The sequence below is a fragment of the Hyaena hyaena genome, unplaced genomic scaffold (assembly GCF_003009895.1).
Source record: "Hyaena hyaena isolate Hyena2069 unplaced genomic scaffold, ASM300989v1 scaffold_28, whole genome shotgun sequence".
Lineage (NCBI taxonomy): Eukaryota > Metazoa > Chordata > Mammalia > Carnivora > Hyaenidae > Hyaena > Hyaena hyaena.
Window position 1 is genome coordinate 5258388 of NW_024080660.1, and position 7794 is coordinate 5266181.

Below are 7794 nucleotides of genomic sequence, written 5' to 3' on the forward strand. Positions count from 1 at the left end.
GCTCTGCACGGTCAGCATGAAGTCTGATGTGGGGCTCAAACTCACGTACTGAGCCGAAACCAAGAGTTGGATGCTTAATCGACTGAGCCACCCAGGCGCCCCAAGTCTATTTCTAATTATGGTCTGCAATTAAGGAGATTCAGAGCATCAGCTAAGAAGTGAACATGGTTGGTAGAATGTTCAGCAGGGAGAATCTTCCTTCTCGGGCTTCTGTGTTGTCACCTGTAAACTCAGGGAAGTGTTTGATTTCTAGCCCTGGTATCTATGAGTCGCTGATTTGTCTGGCCTTAGCAAAATCTCCTTGAAGTAGCCACGTTTCCCGCCAGAAACACAACCTGTAGGATGCCCGCAGAGAGAAAGATCTGTTACAGGGAAGTGGCTGCCACGCCTATGGAGACTGACACGTCCCAAGATATGCAGGTGGAGTTGGTGAGCTGGAGGCCCAGGAGAGCCAGTGGGTAGTTCCAGTCCATGTCTGAAGGCCTGGGAGCCAGGGCAACTGTGGTGTAGCTCCCGTCTGAAGGCCAGCAGGCTCATGGCCCAGAAAAAGCCAGGGTTTTAGTGTGAGTCTAAAGGCAGGAAAATGTGATGTCCCGATTTGAAGGCAGTCAGGAAGGAGGAATTCTGTTTTGCTCAGAGGCAAGTCAGCTTTTTTTGTTCTGTTCAGACCTTCAACTGATCAGACAGGGCCCACCCACATTGGCTTCACTGTCTTCAAATTTAAATGCTAATCTCATCCAAAAACACCCTCACAAACACCCCCAGAATGTTTGACCATACGTCTGGACACCCCGTAGCCCCATATCAAATTGACACACAAAATTAATCATGTAGATGTAGATGATTTGGGTGAGCCAAAGGACCTAGCCCTGGGGGTGAACAGGAGACATCAGATGGGAAAGTTCTTTGACCTTGTGGACATGCAGGCAAGGCCATCCTTGGTTCTTAACTCCACCTTTTCCTTGGCCCCCCATCCACCAACCCCACAACTCTTTCCACTCCCACTTCACACTTAAATATTTTTAACAGAAAGACTTTTTTCTTTATAGATATATAGTTTGAGAAAGAGAGCGAGCAGGGGAGGGGCAGAGAGAGAGAGGGAGAGAATGAGAGCAGGCAGACTCCCCACTGTCAGCACAGAGCCGGACACGGGGCTTGATCTCAAGAACCATGAAATCACAGCCTGAGCTGAAATCAAGAGTTGGACACTCAGTCGGCGACTGAGTCACCCAGGTGCCCCTATTTTATTTTATTTTTTAAGTAAACTCTTCACCCAGCATGGGGTCTGAACTCATGACCCAGAGATCAAGAGTCACACGCTCTACTGACTGAACCAGCCAGGTGCTCCCCACCTTTTTTTAAACTTTATTTATTTTGAGAGAGAGAGCACACACGCTAGGAGGGATGGGGCAGAGAGAAAGAGAGAGAGAGAGAGAGAGACAATCCCAAGCAGGCTCTGCACTGTCCTTGCAGACCCCCACACGGAGCTCAGCTTCACGACCCGAACTGTGAGACCACGACCTGAGCCGAAATCAAGAGTCGGATGTTTGACAGAGCCACCCAGGCGCCTCACACTAAGACATTTTTTAAAGCACTTTGAGGAAATAATGATTCATAACATTCATAGACATGAATAAGTGAAATGAAATACTCTCTCCGTAGCACACTGAAACAAAGCCCACACCTGGTTCAAAATAACGCGAAACTGCTCATCATTCATGCAGTGTTACTGAACTAATCTAAAGGCCAAGAGGTACTACAACAAACCACCTGGTCCACAGAGACAGAACCCAGCCTTTGTCTTCGGCCCAGCCTCTTGATAACAGAAGCAACATTGAAATGACGTTGTCTATTTGCTTAAAAGTAAGATGGTTTTCATCTGCCCATTCATTTGTTTGTTCAGTAATTCATTTCATCAAGCAAGCTCATTTATCAAGCCCCTACTACGCGTGGCTACAGATCTAGATCTGGGGCAACATGACAAAGGGACAGAGGCAGCCTACGCACTGGCAGAACTCGGTGGGGAGCACATTGCAGATCCTGCTTGGGCTTCAGCTCTCATTTAGCGCCGTGTCTCCCGGGAAGCCTCTCTGATCCCCAGCACCGGACCACCTCCCAGACGGGGGCCCCGCTGTGACCCCCTAGCCCTGTGCCCCTCAACACAGCACTGTCACATGCTCCGTGATCGCCTCCGCGTGTCTCCAAACCCCTCACCGGTCGGGGACCTTCAAGGGCAGGGACCGCTCCTCTCTCTCCCCCTGCCGCAGCCTGGCATGTGCTAGTTGCCTAATAGATGCTTGTGGAAGGAATGAGCAGAGGAATAAGGCCAATAGGCTTTTTGTCAAGTGTACGTGAGGGCCTTATAGGAGCAGCGTGTGATGGGAAACCTGAGGAGGAAGTGATTAACTTCGAGGAACCAGAAGAGGAGCGGTTTACACTAAGGGTTGGAAAATCAGTAGCAGAGGAGAGGCAGAGGGCTGCCCGTGAAGAGAGGGCAGCAAGCGCGGAGGCTGGAGGGAGCCAAGGCTGGCTGCCCAGCAGGCAGAAGCTCGTTGCGGCTGGAGCAGGTTCGAGAGGCTGGGGTGGCCGTGGAGGGGATGCAGAGGTGGACAGGGCCACCCATGAAGGAGCCTGCTAGCCACGTGTGGGTCAGTTGCCTGCGGGTGCTGTCCCTCAAGTGTGGGGCAACATGTTCAGGGCACGGGGACAGTGCAGGCTGCAGGTGAGCAGAGCCCTCAGGGCAGTCGAGTGGGTGCAGAAGGGGAGATATGGGCACAGGGAATACAGTAGTCCAGGGCGCCAGGGGGCTCGGACAGGTGAGCATCTGACTCTTGATTTCAGCTCAGGTCATGATCTCGCAGTTTGTGAGCTCGAGCCCTGCATTGGGCACTGCTGAGCCTGGAGCCTGCTTGGGGTTCTCTCTGTCCCTTTCTCTCTATTCTTCTCCCTCCTGTTCTCTTTCTCTCAAAATAAACAGACAAACGGGTGCTTGGGTGGCTCAGTCGGTTAAGCGTCCGACTTTGGCTCGGGTCATGATCTCATGGTTTGTGGGTTCAAGCCACACATCGGGCTCTGTGCTGACAGCTAGCTCAGAGCCTGGAGCCTGTCTTTGGATTCTGTGTCTCCCTCTCTCTCTGACCCTCCCCTGCTCATGCTGTCTCTATCTCTCTCTCAAAAATAAATAAAACATTTAAAGAAAATAAGCAAACAAACAAACATTAAAATATATATTCGCCCAGTAGAGAGGACAGTGGCAGTGAGGTTAGCAATGAGGCCGTCAGAGTGAGGGATATTTAGGATGTAGAGTCAACAAAGCTTGGTGGGTTTCTTCATGACTAATGCTTGAAGACTGAGAAAATGTATGTACGATTGATCAAAATATTTGTATATTTCAAGTGTCCATTAGGTCAAAACCACTTTGAACTTGTTTCATAGAAGGAAATCATCTTTGTCCTATTTGAAAAACCTCCCCGTGGTACTCTCTCCCCCTCTCCTTTACACTCCTGTGTGCGGTTGGTATTGGTCAGACTGCTTGTACTCATAGAAGTGACTTTTCACTAAACCAGTCTTATTTTCCCGTGGGGAAATCTGAGAGCTCAGAGAGCAAGGACCACGTCTCATACATGGTCAGCCCTCCCTTAGCTGTATGGACGGCGGTGCCCTATGTCTCTCAGGGAGTCAGGAAACAGGAATTGTTGAGGAGCTGACTGGTTGGTGCCTATCAGAAGGTGATAGGACAGGTCAAAGTCCTCCACGCTAAAAAAGAAATGACCTTTTTTACTGGAATATTAGATTTGGGGCTGCCTGGGTGGCTTAGTCAGTTAAGCATCTGACTTCAGCTCAGGTCTTGCTCTTGAATTTGTGAGTTCAAGCCCCGCATCCGGGCTCTCTGCTTTCAGCTCAGAGCCTGCTTTGGATCCTCTATCTCCCTCTTTCTCTCTGTCCCTCCTGTCCTCTCTCTCTGTCTCTCAAAAATAAATAAACATTTAGAAAAAGGAATAGGGACTCCTGGGTGGCTCAGTCAGTTAAGCATCCAACTTCGGCTGAGGTCATGATCTCAAGGGCCGTGAGTTCAAGCCCCTCATGGGGCTCTGTGCTGACAGCTCAGAGCCTGGAGCCTGCTTCAGGTTCTGTGTCCCTCTCTCTCTCTCTCTGCCCTTGCCCCTTTCACTCTCTGTCTCTCTCTCTCAAAAATAAACATTTAGAAAATTGTAAAAATAAATAAAGGAATAATATTCAATTTTCAGAAAAGCTTTAGAGATAATGCAGAGACTTCTTATAGACCCCTCACCTCCACCTTTTGCAATTGGTGATAATGGAACAAAAATAGCCCTGAATCAGTGGGCCCTTGGACAAGTCACATCATCTCAGTGGGCCTCAGTTTTGTCACTGGTGAAAGAGGGGCGACAGTGTCGGTCCTCCCCCCCCCCCCCCTGCCGTCCCCACATCACTGTAATAAAGTCATGGGATGAGGCCAGCCTGTGAGGTGGTCTCTGGGTCCGGCCTTCTGCTCCTGGAGCCCACTTCCTCTCCAGGACCGAGGTGTCCTAGCAGCCGGGGAGTGGGGGCACAGCACTGAGCTACGGCGATTGTCTCTCGTCAGCACGGCCCCCAGGGCTAACATAGGGCCCAGGATGCAGGGAGGTAGATAGTATTTGACAAAAAGGAAGAAACAACATTACCTGGGGACTGTGAAGTACTCAGCAGTTTATGGGGGAGTGGGGGACACAAGGCACAGAATGATGGAGAAGAGGTCAAATGTCAGCAAGGGGCAGACTGGTGTCAAGTGACCCTGTCACCAGGGCATGCCAGGCTGCCTCCCAGTGTGTGCGGAGGTCCAGTGGCCATGTTGGGTGTCAGAAAGCCCCTGCCTTGAGCAGGCCTCCAGCCAGTGCCGACAAGACTGCCAGGCTGCTGTAATCACATCGGACCCTGGACGCTGAGGGCTTTTCCCCCAACAGCAGAGAAGTAACCGGAGATCCAGGCTGCCCGCCACATGTCCCCCCCCTCTAGCCTTCTTGCTCCCCCAGCCCAAAGGACTGGCTCTGCAAGGACGGGCACCCTGGGCCAGAAGGAAGAGCCACGAAGGTACAGAGCACAGGGCACCACCCACCCAAGCTCCCCAGCCGCCCTTTCTCTAGTTCCTAGGCTCACACAGGCCAGGACCCAGGGCTCCATCCCTCTCTGGGAGATGGGGAGGGCCCAGCATGATGGGGACAGAGCGGGCTATGGAAAAGTCCGACCCTTTGTCTCTCCACCACAAAAACATCTTATTTTTCCCTCCTCTAAACTCTCTGGTGTATGCTTCACATTTCCACTCACATCCTGCCTCATCCGTGTGGGTACATTTCATTCAAATGTGCTTGTTCCTCTCCACCTAAATTCAATGAATGGTCCTTAAGGGCATGGGCCAGACTGCACTCAGTTGAGAGCCCGTGTGGAGAGGACTCACCAATGTTAGTTGTGAGATCTTAGAGTCCCCTCCTCCTTTCCAGAGTCCCCTTTCTTCCTGCATCTCTCCTCCCCTCTGTCCTCAGCAAGGACTACGGAGCTACCAACGCAAGGTCCTAGCACTTCTGAGTTAGTTCAGTTCACCCCAGATATTGAAAGCTTGTGCTAGAAAATCCCAAGCTTCCTGTTCCTGAGGATCCCAAGCCGCCTTCTATGTCCTCTGAAACCGTTTGTACACGTGACAAGGAAGGCTACCAGTCTGGTGGCCCAGGTTCAATGTTCCGGGGACAGACAGGCTGACATTGGTGACTGGTGGTTCTTTTTCTTCTTCCCACATCTCACACATGCACACTACAAAGCCCTGGGCCGGGCATTTTTCCATGTGGGAGAAATTAGAGAAGTAAAATACATGTGTGTGTGTGTATGCATGTACCGTCTTGAACTTGAACTGCAAGTATTAATATAAACTCACGTGTTTACATTTTAAAAACGTCCCAGCTTTATCCACTGGAAAGACCTAAAAACAATGATGCGCCCAGTCACGGGCCCTCCTGGTGGAGTCTCTGAAAACCTTATCCCACAGAAAGCAATCAGGGGCCCTCCCAAGAAATAGCTCATTCTGCGTCTGTGGCAGGAAATATACAAGAGGAGCCTGGATGTCTAGTCATGCCAGAAAGCAAAGAAGCTTTCAAGGACCAAAAAAGATAGTGTCAGAAGGACTTAGAAATCAACCTGAAGGGCACCTGGGCGGCTCAGTTGGTTGAATGTCTGACTCTTGATTTTTGGTTCAGGTCACGATCCCAGGATCATGAAATCAAGCTGTGCATTGGGCTCCGCACTGAGCGTGGAGCCTGCTTGAGCTTGAGATTCTCTCTCTCCCTCTCTCCCTCTCTCCCTCTCTTTCTCTCTCTCTCTCTTTCCCTCTCTCCGTCTCTCCCCCCTCTCCTGTTGGCCCCTCCCCCACTGCCATGTACTCTCTCTCTAAAATAAAAAAATATAAAAAGAAATAAACCTGAAGAGGTCTCTGCTGGCCAAGCATGGGGACAACATGAACATTAAGAGCTGCAAAGGACTGAAACCCATCAAAGTTTCCATCCATTAACACGTAACGACACTAATGGGAAATGCCTCAATGGTATCATTAGGGACATTAGGAAATCAATGCATTATTTTGTAAACTGGTAAATACAAGGAAAGAGTCAAGCATTTTTGAAGAAATATCACTTTCCAATGTCTATGAAACAATGGGTGTAGGTAAAGATCTCGGTGACCACTAACATCAAAAAAGAAAGACCGTACCCTCTCCCTTCTGTGGAAGTACGCAAACCTACTAGGTATTCTTACCAAAAAAACAAAAAACCCCCAAAAAACCCAAAATCAAATCTGATCTGGTCTCTGATCTTAATCACCAATTTACAGAAAATACACGGTCCATAATACATGAAACACCACCATGGGAATGATATCAGCAAAATCCAGATGATCTGTAAGAAAACAACCCAGCTTAACAAATAAGTTACAAGGGAAAAATTGAAAACTGAGGAGGCACCTATGGATTACAAGAGATCTGAGAGACGCATCAATCCACTGCAACATCTGGAACTTAATTCATTTCCATTTTGGGCAAAAACTATACGAAATTATGAGAGGGAAATGTGAACACTGGATAGTGAATTGTGCTAATGAATTAGATGTAGGTCTGATCGTGATAATGAGGCTATGTGTTTTTTGTTTTAAAGTCCTTACCTTGTAGAAAAACATTCTGAGATACTCGGGAATGAAGTATAATATCTGAAATTTGCTGTAGGAGAGGGTTGCCTGGGTGGCTCAGCCAGTTAAGCATCTGACTTCAGCTCAGGTCATGATCTTGGCGGTTCATGGGTTGGAGCCCCACGTTGGGCTCTGTGCTGACAGCTCAGAGCCTGCTTCGGATTCCGTGTCTCCCTCTCTCTCTGCCCCTTCCCCGCTTACACTGTCTCTCAAAAAAAAAAAAACATTTAAAAACTTTCTTTTAAGTTAAAAAGGGGTAAATTTTTGGATTTGAAAAGAAACCTAAGACATGGCCACGAAATGAAATTTATCTTGGTTGGCTCTTGATTTAAATAAACCAATTGTGAAATGCCATTTTTGAGCAACTGGAGAAAAGTATAGGTAGATTGAGTAATAGGTGGTAATAAGGAATTGTTGTTTGTTAGATATGGTCATGGCGTTGTGATTAAGTTACTAAAAAGTCCTGCTTTTTTTTTTTTTAACATTTATTTTTGAGACACAGAGTGTGACCAGGGGAGGGGAAGAGAGAGAGGGAGACACAGAATCTGAAGCAGGCTCCACAAACCGCAAGAT